Source organism: Rhyacophila brunnea, unplaced genomic scaffold (assembly GCF_057557595.1).
Source record: "Rhyacophila brunnea isolate RB1 unplaced genomic scaffold, BYU_Rbru_1.0 scaffold_5, whole genome shotgun sequence".
NCBI lineage: Eukaryota > Metazoa > Arthropoda > Insecta > Trichoptera > Rhyacophilidae > Rhyacophila > Rhyacophila brunnea.
In genome coordinates this window covers 25,883,991-25,905,650 of record NW_028233170.1, presented here as the reverse complement: position 1 = coordinate 25,905,650, position 21,660 = coordinate 25,883,991, and the positions used below count along the sequence as shown (strand labels likewise).

The window sequence follows — 21,660 nt, the reverse complement described above, 5'->3', positions numbered from 1 at the left end:
ACGAGAGACTTCTCCTTTTTCGTGTCTGACGTTTGCCGCTAGGCAGATGTGCGAGGTTGTAGCATGCAACATTCGGCGGCGGTCTCGGAAGTTTTGATTTATGGCCGTCAGGCACACAAGGCGAGTTGTGATGTGCGAGCCGGCTAAGGATAAGTTGCCGAAAAGGATAAACTATAAATTATACTGACTATAGAGTTAAGGAATCCTTAGACTACTTTTGTTATGAATACGCCCCCTTCTGTATTACCATTTACCACTGGCAGCTGCTGTCAAAATAAATTTTCGTGTCTATAAAACAGTCCATACACTCAAATCCATTTAACAATTTATCTCAATATGGATATTGATAGTGTTAATTGAAGATCTTGGCATAAAAACATCAAATGTCCACTTTTTTCCATTTTCATTTTATTGCATTTCTATATTCCCTGTGTATGGTTACATACAACTGTGCAAAGATATATTTTTAAAAAAAATCGTAAGTACCTCAAATCCGCTCTCAAAAATATGCCACTTTTCTAAAAACAGCAATAGTCCAAGGAATTTTGTTTGAAAACAACAAAGGTCCAGTAGTTCCACACTTTTATCACCAGGCGGCGTTAGGCGTTAGTATACATTCCATACTTGTTAGTGCCTGACCTGTCAAAATTATCTTTCATTCGTTCAGTCATTGGCATTGCCATTTTATGAAGTTCCTTAACGATTGTTTGTATATTTTATCATGGAATGTAATAGGATACAGACATCCGAAACGCCTCGTAAGAGAAAAGTTAATAAAACCAAGCAAACATTAATAAAAACCGCCAAAATAAAGGGAAGTGATCATGTCAATCATGTTGGGAAACGACTCTCAAAAAAAGTTATCGGTGAAGATTGCAGGTAGGAATAATTATGTATTCATAACATATATTCAATTAAAAACTTATACATTATTAATACGTACTAAAATATTTACCATGCTGAATAGTTTGTGTGATTAAATTTAGTTCACAATGGCTGTGATTACTTTGAAGTTATGACTTCTTTCGAATGCAAAGCATTGTATTTACTATGTTGTTTTATGTAAATGTATGTATGATTGTAATAAAGTATATTATGTAGGATTGTACTTAATTGATTATTATGTTTCCAGGTGCAAGAGGTTTCATTGTTTTACAAAAATAAATGAAGATTTACGGAAAGAAATATTTGAGAATTTTTATGAAATGGATTCTAAAAATCAACAAGATGGCTATATATCTGGATGTATAGAAGTAGTACCGATCAAGAGAAGACGTCCGAGAAAAAATACTCCGATAATAATAAATGATGTCAATGATCATGGTATATTCAAGCATTCAGCATCATATAAATATAAAGTGAGTATTCATTGAATTAATAAAAAATGTACATTCAAATTAGGCATTACACCTATTATACCTAATGATAATGTGTTTGAAAAACTAATTATTTTTTCTCTTTATTTACTTTAGATACGATCTACATCTGATGGTATTATCGAAGAAGTCTGTATGAAGGCATTTGTGGCAATACATGGTATTACGCATTCCCGGCTGCGACGTATTCAAGACAACATCACATTTTCGGGTTCGGCTCCTATGGACAAACGAGGAAAGCATCCAAATCGCCCAAGAGCAGTGCCTGAATCAGTGATTCAGTTGATTCACATTCATATACAATCATTTAAGGCACGTCAAAGTCATTATTCTTTCGCGAAAAATAAGAATGTTAGGTATCTTCCGGAAAATTTGACTATTATGAAAATGCACGAGATGTTTTTAAGTAAATACAGGCTTCAACTAAACTATGACACATACTACAGAGTATTTACAACTAGATATAATTTGTCATTTGGAGCTCCTCGAAGCGATACGTGTTCATACTGTGATTCAGTTACAACCAAACTGAAATTACCCGATCTCTCTGAAGATGAAAAACGTAAGATTGAGATAGATTATCAACTTCACCTGGCTAAAGCACAACAGTTTACTACAACGAAGCGAAGATTAAAAGAACTCGCAAGTGGTTCAAGTGATACCACAGTCATATCGTTTGATTTTATGCAAAATTTGCCTTTACCGAATATGGTAACAAATGCGGTATTTTATTCCAGACAGCTATGGTATTACATTTTTGGGATACATGACCTAGCCAGAAATGATGTATATATGTACACGTATCATGAAGGATTCGCCAAACGAGGTCAAAATGATGTAACATCTTTGTTACTACATTACATAAACCACCATCTGCCAGCAGGCACGAAAACATTGTATATTTTGAGTGACGGATGTGCTGGACAAAACAAAAATTTTGTTATGATTTGGTTTTGGTATATGGTGGTACATGTATTAAAAAAAATTGAACGAGTCATCCATATATTTCCTATCAGAGGGCACACATTTTTACCAAATGACGCTGACTTTCATTTGTTCAGCAGTGCAAGGAAAACAATCCTTGCAGACGTGCCAGAGGATTGGGATAAAGTTGTATTGGATGCCAGAAAAACTCCTGGGCCCTTTATTCTGGAGAAACCGGAGCAAAAAGATTTTTTAAATATTAAAGATACGTTAAAGCCTTACTTTAAGTCATCCTTCGGCAGAGATTTTCATCTTAGGCAAGTTAGAATGTACAAAATAGACAAGGATTGTAAGGGAGAAGTGCTTTGCAAACATCTCAGTTTCTCTGGACTGTGGGATAGATTCAATATAGTGAAAAGACATCAAATGCCAGTCACGATTGCATTTAAGCCAGCATATGATGGCTTAATTCCATTGAAAGGCGCAAAGAAAAAAGATATTTTAAAATTAACTAAGTATTTACAAAATCCAATAAATGCATCATTTTATGAAAATTTGCCGTGTGACAATGATACAAATGATAACGTTGAAGAAGACAGTGAAGGTGTGAGTGATCAAGACTAATCAGTAGTAATATGCACATGATTGATTTTATTTTAAATATTTAATTGAAGATTTTTTTAAAACATGTAAGTACGTAGCTTAATAATTGGTTATGATGTGTCAAAACCTTCTTAAATGTAGTATTATGATTAAAAAATAACAGAAATATATATTTTTTGTTTTATTTAATAAAATTATAATTTTATTCATACTATTTGCTTTTCCATGTTTTCAATTTTGTTATAAAAACGACAAAGGTCCAAAAATTGTGTAAAAACAGCAAATGTCACATTCATTTCTTTTTAAATATCTATTTAACAAACATCAATTTGATATTTTATTTACATACATACAGTGCATATAAGGCTCCTCCATGAATCTTCATTGTCAAATTATTAAAAATGTGTTTGACAACCAAGATATTATGTTTTTACCCTCTCCTGAAAAAAATGACCTTTGTGACATTTGCTGTTTTTATGCCAAGATCTTCAATTCGTTTGGCATGTACATGCAGAATATTATTTTACTTTTTATACGCCAGTCCGCAGCAATGCAAGATGCCAGACAGAATGACACTTGACGCTAGTGTTATCATGTTAAAAAAATATCTTGCGGTGCCTGTGAAATCACGTCACTGATACTCTGATGATCACTGATAACGGAAACATAAGAGTATTATAATTAAATATTAATTATGTATTTATTGTTATAGCATTTATAAAGTAAGTTGTCATATTTTTGTCATCGTTTAACAATTACAAAATAATTTACCTAAAATATAGGAAAGAGAAATTTTAAATATGGTATTATTTTCAATAGAAAAAACGAACGAAGCTTTTAAGACGAGGTCAAAAAACGAACGATGCTTTTAAGACGAGGTGAACCATAAACAACATGTTCTTAACTAAGGACGATGTTTCTACATAGTGCTTTGTACCAAGGAAATTTTAGTTATGACAAATGTTTCTGCATTCCGCTCCAAAACTGCACAAATTTGCACGTGATTCTATTTTATAACTAAGGCAATTAATTACTAGTTTAAATTCTTATTTGATACATTTATAAAATATAAATCTTCAATAAACAAACATACTTACAAATGTATGATCATCGTTTGCTAGCTAGGTACCTATCCATTTTATTTTTATTTTACACTTTGCAAACATGATCAAAGTAAATTAAATTCATGAAATTGAGCGGTTAATTTGATTATTTTAATTTTAGTAGTATAACATACTATTTATAATATGTGTTATGTAAATATTACATGATTGTATTATGTAGGTATTGTGTAATACTGTATAATATAAAATGAGACTGTAATAATAGAGCAAGTAGATTTTTTATATAGAGATATAGAGAGAGAGCCGCTGGGTCAACATTAATAAGGCAAGCGATATTTTGTGTCGGGGGTTTCTTTTGATGATCAATCAAAATCGGGCAAAAAAACGTCTTATATGGGGCATGGCATATGGGAATCGCATGAGATGATCCCAAATGATCAATTTATAATATTATTCTAGTGATGATACAATGAAATCAATTTAAATGCATCGTTGTCCAATTATTTACGAATAACAATCCATAAATAAAAATATGTTCACCAATGTGCCATTTTGTACTGTTGTTTATGTGAATTAGATTACTATTAAATTATTATGTATTTATTCGATTATTATACCTACATACTTGCACACAATAATATTATTTGTCCCGATATCGTATAAAAGTATATTTCAGATGCAATAAAGTAGTGAGTGAGTGTAATGCAACTATATTGGTCGACATGCTACGGTTTTTCAATTACGAGGATATGGTAAACCCAGGGAACGTAGAAATAATGGGAACTGAAATACATAACGGGTGAGGCGATAGCAGGTATCCGATTCGAGTAAGGAAGAATCCGTGTTAAACTTACACACGTGTCAAGAATACGCTTTACGTCGAATACTGAAAACTGCTCTCGGTTTATGCATTTACGCTCATTTAATGTTGGTGTATTACACATACTATTGCTCGTGCATAATGCGTGCTTCATTTTCGTAGGACACTCACACATTCAAAAGCCAGCTTCAACATGCGGCGTATTGAATATAGCCTATCGGTATTATATTTATTATCTGTTCTGTGGGTTAACCGCTAAGTTAGTGATTCCGATTATAATCTAAGGTCTATTAATTGGGAGAAGGGAAACATATGTGTGGAAATAACACGTTTAGTAAATGTTTAAAAAAAAATACTATTTGGTTTTTAATAACATCTTACACAATTTATAACCTATTAAAACCGGCCGTCCGTAAATATTTGTATCTCATAGCCAGAGCTAAACTAACATGTTCCCTCTAAGTCTAAGGTGATGCATATCGAGTAACGACCTCATTCCAATGACATTATTAATGGACAACGCATTCAATACAGTAGCTAGCAAGTAAATTCGCGCATAGCGATATTCGCACATGTATAGGTAGGCATCACGTAATTTCCATTACGCGATATTACGCATCGGGAATTTATAGCAATATCACCTTTATTGTAATGGCGTTAGAACAGTGTTTCTAGTCTCAATGTTCATTTGAGCGAACCCATTCGAACCGAACCATTCGGCAGACCCGACAAAAAGCATCGGGAATTTAAAGCAATATCATCTTTATTGTAATGGCGTTAGAACAAATTATGCCATTCGGCAAACCCGACAAAAAAGTGAGTGTCATTTTTTTTCCAGATGCTTCGTCCACATTAATGTCATTGCCTCATTCATATAAAAATATCCTGAAAGGGTGTTGACTGAAACACCGCTCAAATACACATGAGTCGTAGAGAAATTGTTTAATTATTTTGAGCGAATATGGAAAATAATTCTATACAACTTACTATAAAAGAACATTTTTATATGATTCAAAAGCAAAGTCAAACCCATAAACAAAGGTTTAATTAAAACACAAGCGTCCTATCTTAATATGTATTATGTGCCACTGTTGTGGTTTCTCAAAAGATATAATAACCAAAATCGTTGCGTTTTGCACCTTTAACCTTATCCTGCCAGCCTTCCTGCTCTTACGCCAGTCACACTACTTGATCCAATTAGTGTGTAGGACTTAGAAGCCCCGCGAGGACCGCGATCCGCTGGAAGGGTTTCCTGCTTAGCGTTTTTAAATCGATAATTGGCTACGTTGAATTGCGTTTTCGTTGCAGCTCTCTACCCTCACCCAAAAGGGGTGCAAAGTGTAACCGTCTGTACTAATAATAATATCATAACATTTAAATGTATAGGTATAACTTTCCATAAACCATTGTTTTTTTTTTTTTGTTACAGGTAACCAACTCACATTAACACAATTTCGAGGATGTGCACGATTATCCACCTACCGTACCATCCTGATCATATCTAACCCAGGTAAATTAAATGTATTTAAATCCACTTAAATATCTAGTATATGTGCCTAGTTTATTTTTATACACAGGCTGGGTATATGTAGGGAATACTACAAGGCACACTATAATAGTCAGGTTGTGACACGAAACTGTAAACTTCAATGGTAGTGCTAGTTATTGTTCATACGTCGACTGCAATATGACTGTTTGTAGTGTAGTTGTGTAGAAAATGGTGATTGTTGCATATTAAGGCAAATGGTAATAATTTGAACTAAATATGCAATCTAAAATCTTCATTTATTCCTAACATGTTACTAGATTGCACATACCTACTCGGATTTGAAATACTATTACTTGTATAATTTATCAGATTTACTAAGGCGTGAAATATAGATATCTATAGATATAATAAAATCTTTACTTATTTTTTTCGTATTAGCTATAACAAATTACATAAACATTTTATAATTACTTAGTGATTATCTCATTTTGTTCACAAACTCGGCAAAAACATGCTCTGTACTGTGTATGGGACATTCACACCCAGTATTCGCTGCGACGAACACGTTACCATACAACCAGTGAGTGGCGACCACCGTTGGCTGTCGATACAAAGTCCCGCGATCATTTTTCGCCGACGTATAATGCGGAAACTTCTATACAGTTCCGTACTCCACTGGAACCGCTTGGCGGAAAATGCTATTGCGACTTGTATCGCGTGATAACATCTGCGTAAGAACCGGGACAATATTAAAAGTGGCTAATATTGGTAACTGCTCGTACATTTTTATATACTTATTTGTTTTAATCATGGTCGAAAGATACATGTTTTCGATAGGGAACAAACGAGAATAAATAATAATAAATCTAGAAATAGTATCTCTTACTTACGTCAGTAGGTAATTAATTTAATTTTAATAACAATGTTTCGAGTGAATTTATTGTAAAATACCTCAGACTAATAATATAAAGTGAGCGGGTATTGTTCGGCAAAATGAAGCCGTGTTTCATGCGTATAATGCACAGTAGAACACCAATTTTATTATTATAAACTCAATTATGAAACGTTATACAACTAACTATAAATATTTAACACAAAACAATAAATCTCAGCAACACGTGCTCGCAGTTTTTAAATGACTATAGTCATCCATATCAATATTGACCGGCGGCGTGTAAAAAAATATTTAATTCACCCGTAGAAATTCTATCTTACTCTAGTCTAACGCATATTGCGTATGCTATCTCACTCGCACCTATGGTTCGTTTTTGTCCAGGAATTGATAAAATACATATTACCATGTTCTTCAAAATACATAGGTGATTTATAGTAATGTACGACACTATTTCATAATTATTGCAGTAAAAAAATTACAATAATATCCATTCGAATTTCGGTATTATAAATTTTTGGTATACGCGTGTGTATTGCCGAGCGCTTTCGATTAGATTTGCTATCTGAGAGCTATAAGCTACGGTCGTTAGCCGACCAAAAGTCATGTCGACAAAAGAAAACGAACCCAAAAAGAATGTCCAGCGTCGTTCCTCCTTGGACCTTTGGGCCGCTTTGAATCGTAAACTTACTTTTTAAATCCATTTTTGATACGTTTCAAATGTTTGCGCAAGAGATTGATTGATTGAGTGATAGGTATATAGGTATGCTGCACCAAATACTACCATTTTACTAATTTGTAATAACAATGTAACTCATAACGCCAAAATGCATATCAACTGAATTACATCGAACCATTTATAAGACAATTGAATATAATATACTTAATAATATTTAATTCTGTGTACCTACACATTTTTTTGTGAATTATGAACTTTTCCTTTGACCATTTTCTGGTTCCACTAGTGGTGTATTTATCTACTGAATCAGTTATCAGGTAAATTGCTCAGATTCCGGATAAAAATATTTATCGTTCTTTTTGTGTTATAATTTATAATGTTGCGATCTTTATTGGTACTGTCACATTCCCAAATGGCCCCCATTTGGGGATGTCTCTGTGAATCTGGAGAGGCCCAAATCGATATCAAATCAACAAATAGTAAGGGTTGATTGCGAAAATAATTAAATAATGTAAAATATCCGACCGGCAACATTGTCTGAATGCCGTTACAAAAAAAAATACGAACGGCAACGCCGCATTTTGTACCGCTCGTAAGCGGTCGTTTGTTTTAGCGCGAGTAACTGTAACCATAAATTGAAAAGATTTTTTATAAAAATGTAACCTTTAGAATATATTAACGTAAATATACCTTGCCGTTTCCAACACAGTTCCAGTGTGTTATTTGTTCACCTCCAAGTCCCGAATCCATACAACGAAGCAAAGTGACAGCATGTTTTCACTTTCGAAAATGGAGGGAAATGACAGTACCTGCCATATAAATGTAGTAATAATATATTTTTGACTTGCCCAACTGCAAAGGTTTCTTTTGACAGTGACTGCTTCTTCTGAACATTGTCCTACCACCTACCCATGGCTGGATATAGGACTGTACCATTACTCCATTCATGTGTCCAATGGGGAACCAATTTAATTAATTTAATTTAACTAATAATTTAATCTTTTTATTTTTAAAATTTCGTCAGAATTTTTTGATCATATCTGATTTAGGTTGGTAGACAATAGAACATTATCTTTTTTTGACGTATATTATATGTTACACGAACATAATAATTATTTCAGTCCGAGGATTAAGCGGCTTACAAACAAGCCTCGGGCCTAATGATCTCAAAAGACGAAATCGTATCTATAAAAAAACAATTGGCGATTGCTTGTCTGTGAGGCAATTATATTAAGTATATCAGCCATAGAATTATCGCGCATTATAAGATTTTTTACTTACGTGTATGTAATATAATAGTTGATTGCAAGTTTATGTTGATATTAATATATGGATATCTTTACGAACGATTATTTTCTTCGTCAACCAACTAATTCATAAATTATTTGTAAAGTAAAAGATGGTACTTACAGCAAATTATGAATTTGGACCTGGCGGTCGATATCACTGGAATCTGGTAATGATAATCTCGTGACACTCGCTGATCTAGCAGAAGAGAAGCTCATGTCATTTCTTTCCGATCTCCATTTTACCGGATTACACAATCTTGTCTAAAGTAGTAGGTACTTATCAATTTTGCTGGAGAGTATGACCTAACTAATGTATGATCCAGGCTTCAGATACTCATACGATCAATGACGGTGTCCGCATGGACTCTTTATTTAAATTCGTTTTCTACAGCACATTATAAATTTGTAAAAGTTGTGCCGTTCTTATCTGTAGAGGTATCATACCTACTAGTTAGTATGTACCTAGTAGGAATTCGTATTTATGTCTTGTTTCTCCAAACCGTCGTAAAATCTGGACGTGTATACATATAAATCATTATTATGTAAAATATTATAAAACCATCAATTCACATTACATTTAGAATTCAAGTGTGTTCAAGAGACGTTTTGAATATTTTGCATGACCATCAAGGCCACACTCATACACGGCCACTAACCACATATTATACACGTACTGTTTGTATTATATATGGCACACGCTGTAATCGCTGAATTCACGCACATTGTCGCTGCGTCTAACACCTGCGACTTTCTATGGTAGACATTTAGTCCGCAGCTACTCGCCTCGTGACTAAATATACATCGCTATGATAGGAGCAGTGGGCATGTGGACTGAAGTTGCAAGTAGTTACATCAGTTACATGTACATAATTGTGATCTGTCGTAACCATGGATGGTCATGTCTGCGGTAGGCCTAACTAAAGTGTAAAATCATGTTGAAAACCTTAAGATACATACATCAAAATATGTAAATAAATCAAGAATTAACCTCCTTCAATATTATATGTCTTCGTTCTCCATATTTCTAAGGCACAGAGCTTGTCCAGATTATGCGTGTCTCACCGCAATACGGTCCGAAAGCATGTGGACAGCTCAATGAGGTCACATATACCTGAAATGCGCGCGAGTTTTTACGCACGAGTCAAATCGCGCCATCTGGATAAGGCCATATAGAAGAGTCGAGATTAAAAATCGGTTCGGTTGTATTATAAATTATAATAATATGATTACCTTCTTTTACTTCTTGACACATAATGATAATAAATCCTCTTTTTAATTTACTACGGGTTCATTATTCGAAATGGTATCATTAATTTATAGCTTTATAATAAAACTAACACACGCCTTCATTATTATAACAAGAGTGAACTTTGCGAATAGATTTATATCTCTACAACTAATAATATGAATGCCATTTCTCGGAGAGAGGCATTTCGTGAATGGCTGACAAATAGATTGTAATAATGGAGTTTATTTTTAACGGTAAATACTTGTTCAACTTTTTACAGTGCATAAATCAAACCCGTTTCTTTGGAATGATCCAATAAACAAATTTTATTCGGCAATAAATCTGGAGGCAGTGACCCCCAACAGGTGTGTCGGCGCGATCTACCATTGTCATTTCAATTTAGTTACATCAATTAATAATACGGAACACAGGTATGCAATGGTAAAAACATCTTATACTGCCGCCTCAGGATTTTAATTAAATATTCATGCTATGTCAAATTAATCAATTTCGCATTGAATATTTCATCGTTTATGCGTTCACGATTGTTCAATCAATACCTATTGCTAATAACGGCAATGATATTTTTCAAATATTTATTTAGTCGATCAACTATTGATGAATACAACCACCGCCATCTTTAGATTAATAAAGCCTGAGCATAACTTTTTGGACAAGCAACGAGTGGTCCACTTTTCAGCTGTCAAAATCAGATCCCAGATTGCTTGATATATTATTGATTCGCCCTTTCTCGTTTGAAATTGAATTAAAAAAATTCTCAAATCAAATATATTAACTATCAGTGTTATTTATAAATAATATACATTCCTGTTATTCATTAGCTGTCAAAGTCAGACTCGTCCTTCACACAAAAACCGGTGGTAATATCGATTTCCAAAATATATGTAGCATTGATCTATGCATTACATTTGTAGAAGGTGTATTAATGCTAGTGTTTTATTTATCATTTAACTCATCTATCCAAATTAAACCATTCCCTGTGTCAAGACAACTGGAAATACCGATTCGTAATAGCATAATACTTCAAATTATTAATAACACAGAACCACTAAATCAGATGAACTCCAAGGTCTCCAAGATACGTTAAAATAATCTGAAACTAAGAATACTCCGACAAGTGAACACGACAGACGCGTCAGTATGAGCACTCTGTAGACAATCACAGGTCATCATCCATAGACAACGGGAGGGGCGGAAAGGTAGGACCAGTCGTGAATGTATCGGCTTTCTCTTCAGTCGGCAATGATATAACTCATTAATAAAGTCAACTCGATTGAGGTAGCCTACAGAATCTATACTTTGCTGTTCAGTCACGAATATCTAGATGTCCTTATCTAATGGATTAATTATCTGTTGACCTCGCAAAAAATGGCGGTTAGTCCGACGGCATAAGTCAGAAAATTCAACGAGTTTTGTATAAAAGCATCCACTTTAGCATATCCTCATTTTTAAGATATTGTGCTACTTGATGATGTACCCACAACCCTTAAATTAATATACTTAATTATAAGAAATTGATAATGTGTGAAACAATATGAAACCAAATACAATAGAATCATTTAAATCAACTATGTTGACGATATATTTATTTTATAGTTAATTAAAGAGAACTTAGATTATGGCAACATTTCGAAATACTTAAATAAATTAAAATTATTACCAACAACTTCAGTTGGCATATAATTTAAAGGTGACGTCAAACGCGTTATATTTTAAAGCCCTGCCCATTATATTTAATGCGCTCTTTTTCTAGAATAGGGGTGTTTACCATAAACCTTTAAGCTTTAACTATGGTCACGCTTTTAACGTTAACGTAAGAGTTAATTTTGTATGTGGGCAATTTAAAAAAATCAATTTTCAGTCCTTGAGCTAACGTGCACCAGTTAAATTGTATTTCGTTATAAATTGGTTATTCATAGCCATTAAAGTTTAATATAAATATTTTTTTATACACCACTTTTACCTGTTATACCTATCTACCTACATTAAATTAATTTTTCACATTAACTCTACCAAAATCGAATATCTACTTGTAAATTTGCTTAAGGTGACGCATCAGTGAAACGCCAAATAATTTTCAACTGTACGCGCGACGAAATTTTGTACTCGCTTCGCATTCCTTGAGAGAACGTCGAGTCAGACATACGTCACTTTGCTGCGTGATGGCGACGGGCCAATTAATTCTAAAATCGTGTAAAGATGACTAAAAACGTTACCCATTTACTTTAAAAAGAAAACATGTCAATGAATATATTATTATTGTTACTAATAGAATAATAAATAGAACATAAAATGGACGTATGTTGGATTTATATGAGAAATAATATTTCGTTTGACAGGCGTCTTTTGCACCCGCGACCCGCAATCCGCACATCGCCTAGCAACGATCTTTTTAGACCGTGCCTCAACTAATGCAATGGCCTTAACAAATATATATTATATTCAGCATTGACGTGTTCGGTGGACGCAGCCGGTATAAAATAAACAGATAAAAATATGTAACCAAAATATCGTCTTTCTTCTGGCAGAACACACTAACTGGAGAATACTAGTTTTGAGTAATTTGACTTTGAAGTTGTTAAAATGTTTGAAATGATCTATCATGTGAGTTTATTAAGAAATCGTTGTAAATTATTGTATTTCTACTAGATTGTACACTACTTTATAATATAGTATGTAGTTAGAAAAAATGATTTTTACCTACATCGCAATAAGGGTCATTATTGCAGCGTTCATGTCTTTAATAATTTTATCGCTAAAATATTTTTTTTCATAATGTTCGTCACCTTCGTTTACTTATGTTTGGATTTCATCTTCCGGATAAAAAGTATGTTTTACATTATATAATGTATGGTGTAAGATGCAATTGAGTGGCCTGCAACCTGCTAATTAATATTTGATGTTAATTATTTATTTACGTGTGGAAAACTCACATTTATCGTAACTAGGAATATAGTAGGCACTGGCCACACGCCACCATATTTACAGCCAAACACAAAATTACTCTACGAAATTACACACACCAATAAATATGTTAGTAAGTATAACTTCTAACCGATATCTTCCTTGAATCATTAAATATATTCTTAATCTTGTTAGTTTTTCCCTGCATACACTTTTATTTTCTTTCTCTTAATTTCCTTTTCTACAATTCCTCCATCTTGTGCACTGGAAACAGCTCCTTTACGTTTTTAATTAATTTTCAATCTACGATTATGAATCCTCAATTTAATACGAAAGTCACTCCGCATTATATAATATGTATTTCTATAAATATTTACAATTAGTGGTTAATAATATCTATTTACCAGGGACGCACTAAATCGTTGTGAATTGTATGTAATACAAAAAAGTACATTTTATTTACCCTGGGTGGCTTCTTCGAAATTCTTTGTCGCTGATTCATTCTCGACAAGGGTGGGTATTATTAAATTTTACTTGTTGTAATTTTTTATATTAATTGTAGGGTTCAAGGAAGTATGACTTTTTGAGATTTTCTAGTAACTGGGATCTTTTTGTGTTCAATTATTAGTTGAGATGTAGCTGAGTACAGATTAAGTTACATATTATGTTTTATGAATGATAGCAAACCACATCGACGTTGCTGTAGAGACGAATTAAAATATATATATATAAGTTCTAAGTATGTGCACCTAAGGGTAGAGGTAGGCTGTTAAGATCCGACATAAATACTGCATATTTGTTAGTAAAATTCATTTAAACCCTGTCAAGGCAGGGCTTAATTAATTCAAAATACTAACCAACACCATCTGTAATATGTAGTCATAATCCAACGAAAACAAAATAATTATGACTGTGTGCACTATTTTGTCAGATCGCCCATAGCATACCCAAACTATTATGGATTGGTTTAGGCAGGGTTCAATTGAATTTTAAATTCTTACCAGAACCATTCGCAAATTGTATTTTTAGTTCAATGAAAAGAAAATAAGTATGACTGACAAAGTTTATTGTGTACTATTTATGTCGAATCTTAACAGCCTATCTCCACCCCTCATCATTGGTACCTATAGATTCCTCCTCGGGACGCGGCCCATAACCTACACCGGATTATAAAGTCGATGATTTATTTTCATTAATAAATAGTTAGGTACTGTGAGGATGATCTCCCTGAGGACGTGCATTAACTACTCATAAATTACCCTACAATGATTTATAATATTTCAATATAAAATATTCTTAATGTGGTCAGAGGTGCAACGACCACTTATCTGAGATGTCTGTTTCTCCTATGGCACATCATCGTCGTAATGGCCCTCTTAATACGCACCTATCGTCACACCTGCAGCTAAGTGTTCGCACCTCAACCTGCCCGATTTAATGATATCTACCTGTGCAATAAATATATATTATACGTTTTCCTAATGTTCGTTTGTGTACACAAAATAATAATTCAATCAATAAAATAAATAAATAAATAATTGGTATCGTAAAAGTATAAAAGCTTTTTGTATTCTAATTTTTTTTTGTGCTGAAAACTTTGTTTATTTTTCTTCCAAATTTTTTTTGACCATTTTTTTTATATCTGGCAATAAAATAATCCGTTTATTAATATTTTTAATGATGCTCTAATTTTAATTTTACTACCTTATCCACATGTCAGTCACCACATTAATATTTTCAAGTTCGTATGCTTTGTATTTTTAATTTCGTAATTTTTTTTCTTTTAAAATACAATGTTGATTAAAAATTATTCATAAACTAAAATCTCGTATCCAAAATCGTTGAATTAGTGTTACAACCGTAAAAGAAGTCTTTTATACACTGGGTAGTTATTATTTAGAATATTTAGATGAACAATCACAAAACAAACTATATGTAATCAACTTTAATCCATATTATGATACCGACGTTACTATTAGGTACATATTATTCTTTAACACGTATTTTAGTTAATTCCATATTTTTCCACACTCGACATCCGTAGTCTGTTATACACTAGTTTGGTAAGCCAGTTCCCATTAATTTAGTATTCCCTGAGTCTAGTCACCATAACTAAATTGTGAGGTAAATATTTTTTTATACCTATTTACTTTTATTGCAACAACAAGCCATCATTTTTAATAAAAAAAAAGTCGAACCAACGCCTCTAAATTACTAAATTCCCCACAAAAATAGAGTTCCCATACAACATGTTCAAAATATCAGTATTATTTTGGCTCTCCTTTGACCTTCTTTCGTTTGTATACTGACTAGTAATTACCTATATTAGGTCAACAACTGATTTAATCCGTTGATTATAACTTTTAAATTGTACATATATCTTCCTAACTTGCCGTAAGAAAGCTACGTGGGTGTCTATTCTGAATCACATATTACATAAATTTACGAGCAACCATTTTCCATAATGAAACGAAGCAAGTTCCAAAATAGGAACCATTGCTGATACCTGGGTATAGGGATATGATAATTTTATTGTTTTGTACTGAGTTATTCTCAAAATATTTATTTTTATCTACTCGTAGTGTCTTTATTGTTTTAATAATATTTATATTTATTTGTTTATTTTACGACAAATACATTCTGTCACAATCGTCATGTTGTGCATTCGAGGGAAGCCATTTATTCACCATGTAATTTTATATTCGATAAAATTTAAAACATGTTACTGAATCCCATAACCACATCGGATTTAATTTTAAGGTTTTAGTGACTTGTGTCGTGATCCGTGAGCTAAGCTAACTTTATGATCTTTATATTATAACATGAACATAAATCAAGTGAGTTTTATGGCCGCGCCGCACACGTGAAATCTACACCACTGAACAAATCACATACATACATGCATAACAAAAAAGTACACAGTGAACATTGTATGTGGGGTATATTGTTAGTTAAGGTAACGCAACCACCTTACAGATGGACCGATATAATTTTGCCACCAGTCGAGATTGTAACTCATATATTATTTATTATATTAACCATTGACCACTCTCAAACGAAAGTATGTGTGTTTTAATTTAATTGATTTTTTTTAAATTTTAATTTCAATTAATACTTAATACTCAATAATAACTAGGCACATCTGTTTTCTCTACTAGTCTAATATATCGTCATATAAATTGCAAAGGATTCTACTGAAATGCTTTCGAAATGTGGATGTATCGTTGTATGATAATAATGTAAGCTGATCACATTACCAATAAGTAGATTTTAAGACGAATTATAGGCCAAGATAACTTATTGCATTGCAACCACTAAGTGCAGAATGGCTCCATATTCCATAATTGAAAGTATGGTTTAGCTCAGGGGGGGGGGGGGGCAAATTCGAGAATTCAAAATGAGCGGCGGGCCGCAAGTAAAATACCATTTTTAGATACACTATTTATTACCACGAAAAATAAACATTACAAAAAAAAATAATGAGAAGAATGAAACTGTTGTACATTTTTTTAAATTCAGGTGTTAATTTTGTAGTTGATATTCTCAAAACTGCTTGGGCATCGGAGATATTTGATCGTAAAGAATTTTTATTGAGGTTCATGATCGAAAATGTTTGTTCACATATATAGGTTGATCCAAAAATAACGAATATTTTTCTTGCATAATCTTTAAGTTGGTCGAATTTGTCTGAATTAAGGGCATTGTAAAATTTGGAGATTTCTTCACGACGATGCAATTTTCTTAAATCAGTGTCATACTGCAGATCAATAATCTCAAGTTGTAGCTCTGTCGGCACACTAACAATATCTAGTGAAATCGATGTTCAACGTAGAAAATAGTGGTTACATAGTGTGAGACGAGATGCAAGGAAGACGTACATTTACGAAAAAACAAATTCTTCAAATTTCAATCTATTGTCAATATTTTTTTTAAAAATTGTAAAAAAGTTATTCGTAATTAGAAGTACAATTAATGATAGCGGGCCGCAAAAAAATACCCGGCGGGCCACATGGATCGCAGTTTGCCCCCCCCCCTGGTTTAGCTTATTCTCGGTTCCAGCTCATATTGCAATATCACCAACTTTCAATAGAAGACCACACCAAAAGAAGAAGAAAAAATCAATTTATCGAATTAATTTGAATGCTTCAATAATTTCTTTAATATACTAGTACTGTCGGTAACCGATTCACTTGGGTATAATATTCACTAATTTTAACATTGTCAACACACAGGTGTGAAATATAATTAATTCCTTGATATTTTGGTCTGACACCTGTTGCAAATTTTCTTTTCAAGTTTCGATCAAAATCTCACAAATTGTGGCTGTCAAATTATACCGTTTACTTGCTAACGATCAACACGCCAAATAAGTATATCCGCTTCCTGTCCCTTTGGGTACTAAGGTTCAAATTAGTTACAAGATATATGCATCATAAGTCGTAACACTATGCAAGTTTTATTCTTAAGTTGGTATACCGTAAAGGCGTAAGCAGTTTTGTTATTTTATCTGAGGATAAAATAATTATATTCTTTTCCTTTTCTCACGTATTACTAAAATTTGACCACGAACACTGATTATAATTTGAAAACACCTAAGAAGAATATATAACCACTATGTATCTTCGTCGCAATTAGATAGGACACACATAGCTTAGTGGTTAGGCGCGAATCCCAGGGAGTGCAAGTTCGAACCCGCTGGGTATCGTATTTTTTTCGAAAAGAAGTTTTCTTGTAAAGAATGTTACATTCTTAAATCTCGTGAATTATTCATTGAATTAAAAAAAAATAGTTTATTAGATTAGGACGTATATGTTGCTGTCTATGTATGTTGGGGTCATTCAAGTACTACAATTCACAATTTAGGATAAAAATGACTATCATGGAGAAGCACATTTTAATTTATTTATTTCTTTATGGTTACTGCATTATGTAAAAAATTATAAAAAGAAAATTTTGTAACTCGTTCTACTGGCTATAAATTCGACTTATGCTAAACCTGACCGAATGCCTAGCTGAGCTGTAGGTACATGACACCGTAACGTATGTTATAATAGTTATAATAATGGTTTTAAAATAAAGTTTACGTTGATTTAGTTATTTATATTGACAACTGTTTTGGCCTATAAACCCATCTTAAGAACAACACCAACCAATTTTTTAAAGTTAAAACTGAATTCATCTTCCTAGCTCCATAATACGTGACAGAAAGAGAGCGTGTGTTGTTTTAAGATATGATTATTCTTTCGTTCACCAGTTATTTATGTTTTTCAATGTATGTTTGGACCAGTGGCGACCGGTGAGTTATTTTACTGGGAGTTCACTTTTTTCACCTTTTGACTGCCGTAAAAAGGCATTTGCCTTCATCAAAATAAAATCATATAATATTTTACCATACATATTTAGTTCTCCGCACTCGAAATATCATTGAGTGTTAAAAATAGTTTTAATAGAGGACTATTAAATATGTGCACATCTATATTAATTTAGTTATCTCATATATTATAGGTACATATTATTATTGTGATTCTACCGATTTCAATTTGGGAACCTAGTTACTATCGCAAGATGCCAATGGTTTAATTCGGTGTACTTCTTTGAACTAATTAGTATATGTTTATATTTAGGTTCTCTTTTTATATTTTCATTTTTATCGCTTTTATTGCTTTTTCTTCTTCTTTATAATAATGTTTCATGTCACGTTGTGAAAGTCTTTAACTTATAATTTGTAATGTCCACAATATGTTAAAAAAAAATTGAAATTAGTCAACGTTCACAGTGTGTATCAATACTTCGAACAGAGCAATAGCGCTCTGTATTCCCACCACCATCACGATGCATGATTGTTCCCACACCCTCTGATAACGTCATTTTAGTAATAAAAAATATCTGGTGCGACCTGTTTTCCGCCATTATGCCTCAATTACGGCGCACCGCGAGCTCGGGGCAATCAGTTTTAAGCAGCGACCTTCTCCGGTTCTTTTACCAAGTCGAAAATAATTGGCACTATTAATCGTCCGCTTTCAATTATTTAGATGTCCGCGGGCAATTTTGGACATCGTCCAACACTGGTCAGGTGCCGAGATTTGTGGCCCATGCCACGCTAAAGACCTCGCGCAGTAAGATAATAAGCTTGTTTTATTAACTATCCCAATTGGGATCTATATCTATACATTATTAAAAATATCGGAATAATAATAGGTCCATGATACTAATTCCCCCTGATTAACGACGGAAATAAACTCGAGAGTCGATAGCTTTTAATACTTAGGGATGAATCAGATAAAACTGGTGCACAAAGTGATGTAATGTAGCCGAATTCAAACGGCAGAACAACATTTAACTTAATGCGGAATGTCCAGGGGTCAATCTTCGTATATTATAAATTATATGCCTGAAAGACTGACGGTTTCGGAAAGAGAAAGATAGATGCTAGACTTATTTTAAATATGATACTGGAGACGTTTCATGGACGGTCAAATGTATGAACGACTTCCACATTCGAGACAGACTCTCCTTAGTTTACCAGAATCCGGTCATATAGCACAAAGGAAGGACGACAGTTTGGTAAACGAAGTAGCAATATACCTATCGGTAATTAAAAATATTTTTCTAATTATATTACAAACTAGTATTATTTCAAACGTATTCGTTCTAAAATGGAAAACGAAGCCATATTTATTTCATTAGATATCCGTGATTATAGGCTATAGCAGTTTATAGCGATTATAGCAGTTTTATCTTGGTTTTAAAGTTTCTTTAACATTGTGTAAACATCATATTGGAGTTTGTAATAATTGACTTTTGACGAAATTGTAATAATGTGCGATCTATATTTACCATGATTAAATATCGTTATTAATGCTTATAAATTGTGTGTACATTTATTCTAGGACATGCAGGTCTTCTGAAAAGATATTGAGGAATTTGCAGTTATTACTTCATTCTTATCGATTTAGCTACAGTCACAGTTTTATTTTATGAAATTAATCAAATATGTGATGACTTTAACTGTCCAATGTTCTTCACTTTGCGAAAAAAATTAAATACTCAGTCGTTATGGAGTCGTAGGAATTTTTAATAATTATGCGTATTCATCACTAGATTTCGTATTCCCTCTCTTCTCTTCTCAAAACGTCCTAAATTTCTTGGAGCCGCGTCCAATTAAAGAAACGTAAAGCAACACTGATTTGTGCCGCCACTTGAGTCAAATGAGCCCAACCTCGACCTCCACCCCCACCGTCCCTCTCCGCTTCAAAACTTTTCCAAAGCCCTCCCAAGAAAATTCCTCATCTTTTCCGCGAAGATTTTTCTTAAGGGCAAGGGCGACACAGTGACGTACCATCGACAATAGAGAGGTACATAAATAAATAATATGCAACGAAGCAATACGACAGATCCACACTGTATTAAAAACTCAGCCTTTATACTGCAACTGATCTAGAAATTTTGGTAAACACGTTTTCATCACTATAGATACTATAGCATAAATCTATATTTCGTTCTTAGGATAATTATTACGGTAGGATGAGTAGGTACCTACTGTTTATAGTGGTACAATATTGTAGTTCACTTATGACGAAATAGTGCAAAATGTGCAAAATATAAATATAGTAGGTAACTTATTTGCCGAAATGATGTTTCTAAACTAATATGTATATACTTACGGCTATATGGTTTTAGCAAGTAAAGCTAAATAACTCTTAAGTAGGGTATCTTGGTATATTAATGGATTACATGTAAGTTGTACGTGTTACATTTCACCGTAGCACAGTTCGCCGTGAGCTTTCTTGTCGGAAAGAGATGACCGTACACTATTCGGTCATATCTGATTTTGGCAAAATTCATGAATTCAAGAATGAAAACCTAACATAACCTTACAAATAATCAAGTATATCGGATATTTTTTAAATTTGTTAGCGGCTGGCTTCCTGTAAACCGACAAAAACCGTGTTTTATTTAAACATGCATTTTATGTCAGTAGATGCTATACAACCCAAAGAGGTTGGACGGTCTTTAATATACGACCATATATTTCTGATACTTACTACATTTCATGGTGAAGTGCGAACTGCATACGTACAAATATCCGGACACGATATCAATGATCTTAATATACCTACGGGATAGAAATAGTGTTTTCTGAAATCCCAAAATGACATTACTGTTAAATAGATAGGGATGTCATTTCTACCGAAAATGTATCAATATTGGCATTGTTTTATTAGTTTACAGGGAATGCTAACCAAACCTCAGTTCAATCATTGTATTAGATTAGTTACTTATTTATAACGGCGGCCATTCATACTCATGAAAATCAGTAAAAGTCTTTTCCAATACATCTAAATTAGAATACAGAATTTAAGTTAACCTT

General features: G+C 33.1%; 1 long non-coding RNA gene across 1 annotated transcript; it reads left to right on the top strand.

Annotated features, from left to right (window-relative positions):
* The first annotated feature begins 629 nt into the window (after nt 1-629).
* Nucleotides 630-3,073, top strand: LOC147066216 (uncharacterized). Its single transcript, XR_015071598.1, has 3 exons — nt 630-879; nt 1,133-1,358; nt 1,473-3,073. It is a non-coding gene; the product is annotated as an uncharacterized LOC147066216 (long non-coding RNA).
* The last annotated feature ends 18,587 nt before the right edge of the window (nt 3,074-21,660 follow it).